The sequence below is a fragment of the Neovison vison genome, chromosome 9 (assembly GCF_020171115.1).
Source record: "Neovison vison isolate M4711 chromosome 9, ASM_NN_V1, whole genome shotgun sequence".
NCBI classification, from domain to species: domain Eukaryota; kingdom Metazoa; phylum Chordata; class Mammalia; order Carnivora; family Mustelidae; genus Neogale; species Neogale vison.
The window spans coordinates 11,116,134-11,130,582 of NC_058099.1; the positions used below are offsets into that span (position 1 = coordinate 11,116,134).

General features: G+C 43.3%; 1 protein-coding gene across 11 annotated transcripts in view; it reads left to right on the forward strand.

Moving 5' to 3' along the window:
• Nucleotides 1-14,449, forward strand: part of DENND1A (DENN domain containing 1A) — a 495,826-nt gene that overhangs the window by 327,787 nt on the left and 153,590 nt on the right. The window lies entirely within an intron of this gene.

Genomic DNA, 14,449 nt, shown 5'->3' on the forward strand with positions numbered 1-14,449 from the left:
TGATCAGTTAAACCTCATAAAAATAAAAGCTTACCTTCTTCAAAAGACACAATTTTAAAAATGAAGTAGCATGCCATGGACTGAAATATTCTCCATATGTATATATGAAAAAGGGTGGTTTTTTTTTTCCAGAATATCCCTTAAACTCAGTAAGAAAACAGTCCAATTAAAAAGTAGGAAAAGATTGAAGAGACACCTAACAGTCAAAGGTATTCAAATGGCCAGTGAACACATGAAAACATGATCCTTGAAGGAGCTATAACACAGTGAGTGTACCACCATCCACCCCACTGGTATGAGCACAGTAAAATGACTGCATTTCTTATAAGTGTGTATCTTACATATGTTTTACTCTTTGACAAAAGTACTTCACTCCTAGGTATTCACCCAAGAACACTGAAACTTACATGCACACGAATACATATATGTAAATGTTTCTAGTGGTTTTTGTTCATAGTTGCCAAAAACTGGAAATAACCCAAGTGTCCTTCAACTGGTGAATGTATAAACAAAGAAATACTACTCAGCACTAGAAAGAAACCGCTGATCTGCCCAAAAACATGGGTGATTCTGAAATATCTTACACTGAGCAAAAGAAGCCAGGCTGAAGAGAATATACTATATACTATATGATTTTATTTATGTAAAATTATAGAAGAGAGAGGGGCTCCTGGATGGCTCAGTGGGTTAAAGCCTCTGCCTTCAGCTCAGGTCATGATCCCAGCATCCTGGGATCAAGTCCCACATGGGGCTCTCTGCTCAGCAGGGAGCCTGCTTCCCTTCCTTTCTCTCTGCCTTCTTCTGCCTACTTGTGATCTGTCTGTCAAATAAATAAATACAATCTTTAAAAAAAATAATAAAATAAAATAAAATTATAGAAGAGAGAAAGCTGGTCTTTGGTGGATGAAAGCTGATCAGTGGTTGCCTTGGGCTGGGTTGGAGAAGACAGGGACTGACTGACAAGGAACGTTTTGGGGTGAAGGAAGCATTCTGTATCTTGATTGTGTTGGTGGTTACCCAGGTGCCATGCATTTGTCAGAACTCCTCAGATGGTTCTGTAGGCATTCTATCACATCAGTTATGACTCAAATTAATTTTTAAAAAGAAGAGGACTTGGAAATGAATTTTAAAAGGGGGCTCCAATATTGAGTAGCTTTCAGAATAGCACTGTTGATTTTCATGTAATTTACAAACAATGGGTAAAGGGGTAACTTTGGACATAGGATGGTATTCTACTAGGCTTTCAACTAGGTACCTAGACAGTTGGGTTTCAACTTCCATAATCTTAATCTGCGTTACCTTTGTCTGCCTTAAAAAAAAAAAAAAAAAAAAAAAAAAAAACAGATGGACAAGGTTAATACCGTTGTATTTTGTTGGGTTCCGTGAGATTTGCAGATGTAATATTTTTTACTGACCATCTTGTATTGTTCCCCAGCTGTGGATTTTGGAGAAGGGATGTTGTAAGAATAGTCCATCTCTTACTGATCTCCATGCCTGTTTATAGACTTCATGTTTATCTCAAGGCCGCGTGGCTGCAGAGAACACAGCCATTTAACTGCTTCACCAGTTTCTCTCCTAAATTTTAAATAACATCTCTTATTCCTTCAAGAATATTAAGTGTAGGGGGACCTGGGTGGCTCAGTTGATTAAACATCCTACTCTTGATTTCAGCTCAGGTCATGGTCTCAGGGTCATGAGATCAAACTCTGCATCAGGCTTCGTGCAGGGTATGGAGTCTGCTTGAGATTCTCTCCTTTCCTCTCTCTCTACTCTTACTTGCCCCTAAAATATAATATTATTCATTCATTCATTCATTCATTCATTCATTCTTGGGGGAAAAAAGTATTAAGCGTAAGCTGCTTAGCCAATACATAGATTGTAGGGCTTTTAAAAAACTTAATCAAAGGGAGTTCAAACTCTTTCAGGCTTCCAGTGATGTGGACATACTGCATTTTATTACTGGGGAACAAGATTGCCCATGGCTCAGTTAGGGTCCTTTTTAATATTCATTGGCCTGGAATTTGTAGGCTTTTGTGTGTGCACATATATGGGGAAGCCTTTACTGTCTGCTTACTCTTTGTTTTTTTTTTTTAACTTCATACTTTCTATAGCCTGAGTGGTGCTCTTTCATAACACACTTTCTTATATGAGGATATACGTAATGGGACATTAAAATGTAATCTTTTTTGACCCAGAAATTTGACTTCTAAGATTTTTTTTTTTTCTGGAAAATATTTCTACATGGAGAAAGCCACGTAACCAAACAGCATTGTTTATGTTATGTTAACCAAAGTTGGAAGCAACTTTAATTGCTGAAATTAAGGGGAGTAGTTAAGGTGATCTAACCTATTGCTATTCAGTGGTGTGTACCCTGCAGTCATTAAAAATGATGGTTATGACGATTATGGGCAACACAAGAAATGCTAAAGATTCAATTTAGAGAAGAAAGCAGAACGTTAAGTGACATATCCACTATGAGAATCATGAAGAAAAACAATCAGATACCCAGAAATAAAAGATTTTTAAAACACCTTCCAAATTGCCAACAGTAGTATATTAAGACAGTAACATCATGGATTAGCACTTTTTCTCCTATTTTCCAGATTTTCTATAATATGACTATTACCAGTTTTATAATGGAAAAATCATCTTTCCTCCTTTCATCTGAAACACTGGAATGTTTTGGCTTTGGGCCTCATGGCTTGTATGTCTTCAGGTGTCTGCCTGTTACCAGTCATTCATCCTTCTTCCTTTTAAGTAATTGTCTGTAGGTCTCTGTTCTGTGTTGGCCAGTCTCCATGACAGTGTCCACTCCATACCTTGTAAGTTTCATGCAGAGAGAGAGAGAGAAAGAGAGAAGGAGCATCGTGATCCAGTGGGCCCTGCCCTGAGTGTGTGTATATGATTTGTCAACAATCAAGTATTTTATGGGAGTTTATGGGACTTCATTAAAGATGCTGGAGCAGGAGCACTGTGGGACATCAGAAGAGACCTCAGCAATAAACCGCAACTCCAAGCTTTGGAATGCAGTAAATGTTTAAGAGACTTCCTTCCTTTCATTACTGAATTTTACTTTACTTTTATACCAGTAAAGAGTTGTGTTTTATTGGTTGAAATTTCTTGATTCCGTTTCCCCAGGTCTGTTTAAAAGCTACATTTTATCTTTGAGGATGTTTGGCTCGTGGTAGAGGAAATGCTGCCAGCGAATTCAATTTACTGGCAGAGCTCACAGATATTGTACACGGATTTCTTTTTTTCTTCTTTTTCACAACTGCTACATAAACACAGCTGGGTTTAATATTTGTCGTAACAAAGATTTAACTTGAATCATTTTACTCCGGGTAATTAATGCTTGGAATCTCGGCTACTTTTTCGTTCGTCCGCTTGTAATCCCCTGCATTGCTTCACTCCGGCTATCTAGATAATGAAGTGCGCTCCTCTAGGTCTTTGCCCTGCCTTAAAACTGCTTAATATTTGGCCGTTCCCACTAGAGAGCAGATGCTTTTCTTTGCAAGAATTGAATTTCTGTCAGCTCTTTTATGCATCATGTGTTTGGAACTGTAAGTGGATCAAGTTGTTCATCACAGCAGGGACACTGTGAAACACATCTATTATACACACTTCCCACCCCCCCTTCCTGTTTTTTTCTCCCCCGAGGAGGTGGAGATGCCCAGATCCCGTTGGGAGATATCTCACTCCGTGTGGATGTATCCATGTGATCCACCAAGGATCCGGCCTGGCTGCATCCCTAAGCATGGAAATTCTATATCCATTCAGCCCAGCATTGTTGCTGAGACAGATCCTGCTTTTATCTCTGTAAACACCATGCACTTCATTAACTCCCAAATATACACCAAGTTTGGGTCACTAAATAAACCCACCAGGCTTAGCATAATGAGTGACATTTCAGTAATTGATGCCCTAGAAAATGTTAATTGTGAGTCCATTATTCTTTTCTATGCTGCAACAATGGCTGTGTAGTTTTGGCTTTGGAGTTGAGTTGTGTGGAAGAATGGTGGCCATCTATTAGGCTCCTACTGTGTGCCAGGCACTGTGCTAGAGGCCTTGAAAATCTTGACATTTAATCTACATAACAATTCTGAAACAAATGTCTGGTGGGGGGAATACTTTACCCCTTTTTTATAGAGAAGAGAAGAGGTTAAGTAACTTGCCTAGAGGCCTCCAGCAAGCAGATAGCCAGCCTCGGAGGCAGAATTTGAACCCAAGCTCAATCAACACACTTCGGAGTGTTGTACCTTCATGCTCAGGGTTTGCTAGACAATACATTCATCCATCAGTCAGTCAATACACTGATCCATTCCACATGTCTATCAGGACCATGTGGCGTCTCTGGCCGGTTGGCTTTTACCAACGCCTCCGTGTCCACCTAACTCTGAGCTGCTCAGGTGATGTTTGCAGTTGGTCCTTCAGTTTTGCTTTTTCTATCAGAGCTCAGTGTGCATCTAATCCGACTTCCCCAAGCAACTGCCCGTGTTCTTACAGTTTGCATTTTGCAATTTTGGTCCCTAGATTGAGCTTTGAGCTGATGGCTAAAAATTCCAAATCTGAGTAGTTTAATTTGTCAACTTGCTTTGAAAAGCCGGAGTCTTGATGATGTTCCTGCTGTGATGTGCTCATCTTTCAGGTCTCAGATAGTGCTGCTGAGGGCAAAAGTGCATTTTGGTGCATTTTTAATAGATATCATTCAATTTGCAGGAGTCATTCTGGGACATTCACGTTCTGCCTGAAATACCGCTGGTCTATAGAATTAATTATGGTTAAGCAGATAGGTGGCTTTTGCCCATGAAGAACATCATTAATCTCTTGATAAACATTTTTAGTTAACGATTAACTTTAGTCTTTCTGCAAATACTTTTCATTAGAACCAGGCATTAGTGGCCTGGTTCATTAGCAATAGACCAACCCCTTTTATTTTCGATTTGCAGTCCGTTTTGTTGTTGAAAGATGTTGGCATTTAAAAAAAAGAAAAATTGGCGGAAGATATACTATAAAAAAAAAAAAAAACCTCAAAAAAACAAAAAAAAAAACCATGTATAACGTCCCTCTCGCAAGTGCGTATCTGTTTTTTCAAAGGTAACTTACATTTGTATTTTGTGCCTTGTGTTTGCAAGAGAATGGTTCTTGGTTTATTCATGTTGACAACTGAAAAGCCTTAGACCTAATTAAAAGAATTTCCACGAGCACCTTTACTGAACCATTTCATTACGCGGCACTGCACAGATTGCATTGTGAAACATGGTGATAGTTTAAATCTGACCTTTAAACCTAAACTGCCAGAAGTATGGGGGAGAAAACCCTTCTCTAAGAATACTCCCCGGATGCATATATATGGATATAGGCATACATGTATGCACATATTTGGTTAGAAATAATCCTTTTATTGAATGACCATCTAATAATATAAATACACATTTATTCTGAGCTCAGATCTTTCTTGTAGCCTCCTTGAGCTTGGGCAGAATTTTCAGCTGCATTAATTGTGAGTGGGGGGTGTGGGTATGGGTGTGGGTGTGTGGTGTGTTAAAGCTAAATTGTTTTATAGGGAAAACAAAGACAATTTCACTTCCTCTGGGCAAAAAAAAAAAAAGCGCTTGGAGGAAAAAGAGTATTACAGATAGGTAGAAAAACACAAAAGTTGTTGCTGCTGTGTTTCAGTTTAAAATGCAGAGGGACTTGGATTAAACACACGGGAGGGGCTGGAGTGCTTTAGTGTGTGCAAGACTCCTCCTGAGCTTTGTTTGGCAGATAGTGGAAATGGGCCTTTTTGTTTTAAAATTGTGCTTTTTTAGTCCCAAGAATGTCATCCTGCGGACTCGGACTCGATAGTTTGTTCTCAAGATGCTCAACAAAGCCATTATAGCATATAGTGAAGTAGCCATTCACGTAATGAAAATTGATCCTTTTGTCTAACAAAAGCTGCTTAGATTGTAAGGCTCGCCTCTAACTTTCTGACTTAATGCTCGACCAGTGAGATGTCAGGAGAGACAGAGGGAGCAGAAACCTGGGCCCCTAGGGTCATAGCCAGCTCTAGCTTGGAGCTCCACATAACTAGCACAGGCCCCACTCCCCCATGGAGAACTGGGATCTTTGAGGGGAAAATGGGATGCAGAAGAACCAATTAAAGCCAACTGAGGTCAAGGTACAACCATGTTCTCAAGAAAGAAACAGAAAAGCAAGGAATGAAAGGAAGCAATAATGGAGATATATTAAGTTGGGAAGGAAATAAACCAGTATCAAGGACAGATCTAATTTGCTGATTTTAAGAAATCCTGGCACCAGTGAGAATCAATGAAATAGCATAGACTTTGGAGTAAGACAGACTTGGCCTTGACTTTGGCCTCTGCCCTTTGCTATGTGACATGGAGCCGAGGCTCACTTTCCTTGTCTATGTAGTGGGGATAATCCTGCCTATCTAACCCGGTTCTGAAGTTTTAATACAACTGGGTTTGAAAACACCTGCCATGGCATTTGGTATCTAGTAAGGGGGTTGATAAACACTAATTCTTCTTGCTTTTTCCTAATGAATTCCTGGTTTTCCCAGAAACTTGTTACTGTGAGAGACAGTGGGGTGGGATTACCTTTACATTTCAAGACTTTTTGCTTCAAATGGGAGCCAAGAACTAAGGCCTTGGTAGATACACTGCCATTTTTCACTACCAATGTGAAGTAGCAGAGGGTCAATGTAGGTGTGCCCCTGGAAATGGGAAAACAAGGCAGTAGTTCATTCTCACCTCTCCAGACCCAGACTCCCCCAGGAAATCTTATAACAAAGCCTTGATAGCTAGTTTCTTCTGGAAAGGAAGAATTACTTTGCCTTAGTCCTTACAGGCCATTTTCCAAGGGGCAAAGAAAGTGTGACTCTCTGGCCTTCCCCCAGCTGCTGCTGGGTGTCCTACTGGTCAAAACAACAAGTCTTTTACCTTCATTTCTGACACTGCGCGCTTAATGCAAGTGGGGCCCCCTGCACAGTCTGGCTTGAGACAGACTCTTTAAAAGAACGCATTGCTGTGTGTCTCTGAGGGGAAGGGCCCTGGGGAGTATATGACAGGGAACCTTGGTCTGTTTTGAGGGGTCAGACCTCGGGAGTGATTCTGTTTGAGCCGAGACCTGAAGAGTGAGTTGTCCCGCATGGTGGCCGCTATTCACATGCGGCTATTTAAATTTTAATTGATGAAAATGGAATAAAGTAAAACTTTTGGGTTCCTCAGTCACACAAGGCACATTGCTCGCGCTCACAGCTGCCACAGCAGACGACACGGGTGATGAATTACGGGCAGAAAAGCCAGGTGGACAGCACTGGGTTTGCGGGCGAGGGGGCAGTGGTGCTGGGAGCACTCCAGAGGAGCAGGCCTCCCGCGGGGCCCGGGGTGTGAGAGACGCTGGTGTGACTGGGGCCCAGATGGTGTGGCCGCTGCCGTGGAGGGGATACGGAGCCTCAAATCGGAAAGAAGCTGAGGCTGGTCACTCGGGGCCTCGCAGGCCAGGCTAAGACTTTAGTCTCTCTCGTCCAAGCAGTGGGGAGTCTGCACAGAGACCCTCACACTCAGAAGGACACAAAACAGAAGCTGAAAACCTCCCTGCAAGGTTCATGCTTTTTGTGCGCGATCCATGGCATTTCAGATTTTTCGTGTGTGTATAAACTTATATGGATAATACGGCTTTTTAAATGATTTTGATTTGCTCAGCACCTTGCATTTTTGCCCCCGTCTGGCAGGATTTTGTGGACCTCTTTTCCTGTCAGAGGTGGCTAGGTGAATCGTGGGCCACCTTTCTCGCCATGTTCTGCCACCCCACCACGCCTGCCTCAAGTGTCAACCAAGTATGAATGAAAGAAACCTATATTTACGGAGCACAAAGAGCTTCTCTTCATTCTCGTGGGGAGGAAGATACATAAATACTGATTATACAAAAAGCTCAACACTAGGATACTGACACATGCCACTCGAGAGTCCCTTTTAAAGTGGTAACAAGCTACCTTGTGGCTCTTCTGGGGGAGGCTGACTGCAAGCTCTCCTGCTGGGCCCTGGTCATCCGTGGCTGTTCCCAGCCCCTTCCCGGCACAGGGCCTGCAAAGATGAGGCGTCAATGAAAGGAATGATCTCCTGTGCCTTGAGAAAGAGCTGTTTGTTCTGACAGAGGGCATGGCAGAAAGAGGCTTTGGGGGTTTTTGCTGTTGTTTTTGTTTGGTTGGGTTTTGTTTGTTTCTTTGTTGTTTTATTGTTTGTTTTGATAGAAGGGTTTTGTTCAAGAATGAGGGTGGGTAAAGAACACCCCAGACTTTTAGGGATGGCATGGAGGCCTCCAAACTCAGTAGAGTGTTGGACAGTGTTGGACATGGAGCTTGAGCCAAGCCCGTCCATGGAAGGCCTCGAATACTAAGGAATTTGGACTTGATCATGTTTGCACTACGGAGCCTGTGAAAATTTTGGAGGACTGGAGTGATGGGATACAGCCTCTTGTTTTAGAAAGTCAAGTTCATGCAAAAGACAGATGAAACTGGGATGAAAATAGAGCCCAGCAGTTAAAAGATGGTTGCAGTGGTCTAGGGACAAAAGGAAACATGAACACCGAAGAACCGAGGCACTCGTTGCCTCCACCAGCCATTTCCCATCCCCTGGAATTTAAGCCTCAGACCAGATGGGTGTAGCAGAGACCTCATTTTACAGCAAAGGAGACAGAAGCTTAGAAAGGTTAAGAAAGTAGGAGAGCTGGATGTCCAATCCCAGACTGAGGAGTGCATGAGGACAGAGAATCGGGTGAAGAAAGTCAAGAGACCCTCGGTGAGCAGGTGGAGCAGGAGCGGGGGGTAGGGAATGCTGCTCGTCAGTGCACGAGTTGCGTTTGCAGTTAAGACTGGGCAAATTGTCCGCTTTCACTGAGAATTCTGTTTTCCTTGCAGTTCTGGGTGTCTAAGTGGTGGCTTTCTGCAGAAGGGGAAAGGCCGGATGGGTATTAATTTCTCTCCCCAGGCCCATTCTTCCCAATGGAGACCAGATTCTTCTAATGATCATTTACTAAAGAATGTGATCCCAGACTTTCCTCCAAGTGGAGAGGTTCGACCACTGGAAGTGCCTCTCCGGGTATCTAAACACTCGCTCGCCCGCTCTTTCATTTGGCTGCAATTGCTAACTGATTATACCAGCCAAGCCCAGCTGGCCCTTCTGGGAACTCAGTCTAGCAGGAGAGGTAGTGACCTCTCACCAAAGACACACCAAGGCAGTCCAAGAGGCCAGCAGGGTGTCGTGGACCCTGCCTTAGTAGTCAGGGAAGGCTTCTAGATGGTGGGACATCTGGATCTCCTCTTTCCCTTAACCCAAAGTAACCTTTAATTTGACTACTAAGGAAAAATACCTCATTTGAATTCTTTATTCTAAAAGGAGCATGTGCTTTTTAATAAAAGATAATCAAAACAATCGAAAGTGCATAAAATAGAAAGTAAAAGCATCCATCTGTAGGTAAAGTTTGATGCATGGCATTTTAGATTTTTACTACCTATATCAACATAAATTTTTAAATGATTCATGCTGTCTAGCTCTGCAACTCGCATTTTTCCTCCCATTTGGCAGTATTTTGTGGACATCTCTTTATGTCAGTTCAAATCCTGTCAGATACTTTTCAGCAGCTATGCAGTATTTCATTGTAAGGATGTGGTATAATTTACTTAATTGACCCCCATTGATAGGCACTTGGATGGTCTTTTGAAGGGTGACTAACTCTTCCACAAATAGACCAGGAAGGTACAAGAGACAATGCTGTGTGAGTTGTTGGCCTGTGTATGGGCTGGAGAGATGTGAATGCTTCTAAATCATAATTCACTGTCAGTCCAACATACATTAAGCTGGGCTGAGGGAAGTGAGGCCAGCTGAGCAGAGTGTCACCAACTGCTTGGAGAAGTTGGGATGTTTTTCTGCAGGTGGTGATGGCCCAGGGTGGGGAGCATTGAAGGATTTTGATGGAGGGATTGAAATGACCAGATTCATATGTTTCTGAGATTACTAGGACAGCTGTGGGTGGGTGGCATTGAGGGGATACTGAGCACAGCCTGTCTAGGCAGCTACACCATCAGTCTGGGCCAGAGAGGAGGGATGGAGCTCTGTGGCACAGTGCCAAGGTCATGGGCACTGAAAGGGGAAGGTGGGTTTGGGATATTTGGGGTGGTGCTGATAAGATGCGGAGAATGGTGGTGGGTAGGGAAGGAGGATTATGGAATCTGACCTGGGAATCTGGCCTAGGAGACGAGCTGGTTGATGCTGCAGTGGCCAAGATGGGACACAGAAGGCAATGGGGGTGGGGAGGGTGCATTTGAGAGGCTGATGCGTTCAGTGTAGCATCCTCTTCCCTTTGTTTTGTCTTCCTCCTGATACCTCATTAAAGGAGAAAGCGAGCCTCATCAGCATTTCTGTCGCCCCCAGATTATGCCTGATGAACCCCAATGTTAATGATTTGACCAGAACCCCCACATGGGCTCCTGGCAAGTTCAGTTTTAGATGTATGACTCTGGGTTATTTTCAGCCTTCGATTTTCATCCCTCACTTTTATTTAAAGGACAAAATGCTATCACCAGTTATCAGATGCGCATATACTTGAAGTTTCAAAGTTTGAAGTGCTGACAAAAGCTTTTCCGTGTTGCAGGGTGAGGAGAGGTCTTCAGAAGTCTTGGCCTGAGTGGTCACAGGGGCGCCAGGAGCCCAGGACCACTTGGTTGGTTTCAGACCATCTGGGGCGGGCAGGAAGGCACACACTCTTATTTGCTCAGTTACAATCAGCAACGACTTCTTTGTGTAAAATGATAATGAGGCCATTAGGAGAGGCTCACCTGAAGTGCAGCGTTGTGAATCCAAGGTAATTAAACACCTCCCGAATGAAAGGGAAAGGCCAGGGAAGGTTAAGTGAGGAATAATCCGCGGCACAGGTGGCCCAAGGCCTTTGAGGAGCTAGAAGAGGGACAGTGGCTTGCACCATTTCAAAGGATGGAAACGTCACCCTCGTCCCTGGGAGAGGCAGGATTTCTGTTATTGGGAGGGTTGGAAGAGGGCAATATTTTGAACCTTTTAATGAAGATGTTTTGTTTTGTTTTGTTCCATGTTGCTATTTCAAGTTGAAAGTCCACGGCAGAGTCTGCCCGGCTGCTGAGTGGCCTGCATTGCTCTGCATGGGCTCGTACCACTGTGGCCCTGGGGCTCATGTGTCCCAGAATAGGGACGTCCCAGGCAGTAGGATGTGGACACCCAGGTGTTGTCCACGATTTCACATGTCCTTTTCAGCTTATCTTCGTAAGTTCTGGCAATAGGATTTTCACCATGCAGACTCTGGCCTCAAAATCTCTTGGTGTCTCCACATAAAAGTTTCTACATGCATGTTCATAGCAGCATTATCCATAATAGCCCCAGTGTGGAAACACCCCAGACGCCCGTCATCCAGCTAAATACGTAGGGTAAAGAAAACAAGGCATAGGAGCGCCTGGGTGGCTCAGTGGATTAAGCCGCTGCCTTCGGCTCGGGTCATGATCCCGGGGTCCTGGGATCGAGCCCCACATCGGGCTCTCTGCTCTGTGAGAAGCCTGCTTCCTCCTCTCTCTCTGCCTGCCTCTTGCCGACTTCTGATCTCTGTCTGTCAAATAAATAAATAAAATAAATCTTTAAAAAAAAAAAAAAAAGAAAACAAGGCATACCCACACGATGGAATATTATTCAGCTGTGAAAAAGAATGAAGTGGTGATAAGCACCACAGCATGGATTCACCTTGTTTACAACGAGCTTATGCTGAGTGGAAGAAGCCGGTTACAAAAGATCTCTTATTGTATGATGCCGTTTGTATGAAATGTCCAAAATAGGTAAATCCATAGAGACAGAAAGTGGGCTAATGGTTACCTAGGACGGGGTGCAGGAGGAGGGGAGGAAAATTGGTGGGGGGTGAGAAATAACTGACAATAAGATGGGTTTTTGGGGGGGTGATAAAAATAGTTGGGGATTAGATAATAGTGGTAGTTCTACAACCTTACCATTATACTAAAAACCACTAAACTATATACTTCAAATGAGTGAATTTTATGGTCCACACACAGTAGATCTTAATAAGCTATTTAAAAATCCCTGGGGTACCTGGATGACTCAGTTCAGCGTCTGTCTACCTTCGGCTCAGGTCCTGATCCCAGGGTTGTGGGATCAAGCCCGATGTCGGGCTCCCTGCTCAGAGGGGAGTCTGCCTCTCCCTCTCCTTCTGCCCCTCTCCCTGCTCATGCTCTCTCTCTCTCTCAAATAAATAAAACTTTTAAAATAAAAATCCCTTATCAGAAGCTTGTTAGTAAGAAATAATGTCCATGGAGCATTTCTTTTCTTTTTTTTTTTTTTAAGATTTATTTATTTGAGAGAGCATGTGCGAGTGGGAGGGGGGATTGTAGAGAGACAGACTCTTCTTTTTTAATTTTTTTAATTTTTTTTGACAGACGGAGATCACAAGCAGACAGGCAGGCAGAGAGAGAGAGAGGGAAGCAGGCTCCCGGCTGAGCAGAGAGCCCGATGTGGGGCTCGATCCCAGGACCCTGGGATCATGACCTGAGCCGAAGGCAGAGGCTTTAACCCACTGAGCCACCCAGGTGCCCCGAGACAGACTCTTCTTAAGCAGAGCATGACATGGGGCTCGATCTCATGACATATGAGATCACAACCTGAGCTGAAGTCATGAGTCACGCAACCAGCTGGGCCGCCCAGGCACCCCCAAGGAGCATTTTTAAAGTCTGTGCAATCTATCCCTGACCAGTGATGCTTAGTATTTTTAGGTTCATGGGTACCTTTAGGGATCTGAGGAAAAGTGTGGAGCCTGTGCCCAGAAAAATGATCGTCACTCATTCATATTAAAAGTTTGTAGGTGGTTCATGGACCACCTGAATCTAATTTTTCTATTTTATCCTTAAATAATGTCAGGCCATCAGGTAATCTTATATCGAAGCCCATACAGATTCCTGAAATATTCTCTTGATCTGTCACCTGCATGCTTGAAAACAGTCATTAGATTTACATTTTCCCTCAAGATGAAGGAAAAAAACTCCTTACTATACTCACAGTACTTCTGACCTCTGCCTTTTCCTCTAGTCTCGTTTCAGGCCATATTCTCCATCACTGTCTCCCCCGAAGCCATAGTCCTTTCTGTTCTCGGAGCTCTTTGTCACCACAGGCTTTTTCTCCTGTTCCCCGGACACTGTTCCTTCCCGTCTTTGCCAGGTTCTACCTAAGCTCATCCTCCAGATTTCTGTTCAAGCCTGATTTTCTCCAGGAAGCCTTGCTGACTTCCTCAGTGAGCTCTAGCATAGACTCATCGCATAGCAACGCCGCACGGGTTTGGTATCTTCCTCACCAGAATATAAGCTTCGCGTGGGCAGGGCCCAGGTCTGGTTTTTTCCACTGTTAGATCACTGTTGACTCAAGGCTATCACATTGCCAAGTTCCAGGGATACTTTTCACATGGAACAAATACAACGTGAACGGTGTGCCCAGAAGTTGTGTAGTGCGGTAGCCTGAGGTGAATGGAAAGGTTGTTAGAAGCAGACCAGGAAGCTTGGTATTGTCTCTCACGTTGAGGGCAAGAGCCATCACGTCACACATGAGGATTTCCTACACTGTGGATTCACAGGAGAAATCTCTTTGAGTTCTCGCTTTCAGGAAAATGCGTTTTCATTTGTGCAAGTGGTTTGTTTGTACTACATGGACCCAAAGAATCTCACAACTTGAGTTTCTCTTTTTGCTTTGACCACAAGGAGGCTCTTAAGTCAAATTTGCAGGCCAGTCTAGCCACCATGTAAGGCCTTATAGCTTATTACATTTATATACTAAATATTTCTGGCTGCTTTCCCAGTGCCATGGCTTTCTTAACTATTTTCCTGAATCTCTTGAGTACATATCTGTAAGGCTGCCATGATTCCTTTAGCGTATATGTTATTCCTCTAGTTACTTTATATTTAATAAACATGTTATCATGTATTTAATAAATACATATCACATGTGTTTATGTATCTAGCATGTATCCAGAGTATGAGGTGTGAGGTATATATGTTATAAATAAGCCATTCATTTCCAATATTTGTAAGTAATTTAAAGACGGAGTAGACTTCGAACTAAAACAATTTTTGTCATTTGGGCTCAGATTATAAGACTTTCAAGTCATATTCCAATTGGCCAGTTCTTGGGCTTGTTCCTAGGCATGTAATCTAACGTCTCTGCGACTGTTTCACCCTTATAAGACGGGATCGCTGATCCCTTCCTTGCAAGACGGCGGAAAGAATTAAATTAGAAAATGCATGTGAACGGGCATATCTAGTACATTGAAACTACTCAGAAAATGGTTTTGTTTTTGCTCTTACTCGATACGCTCGATTCAGTTTCAGTAACCTGCCCCAATATTGAATGCGGTTTGTTCTCCAGCCCCTGAGCTG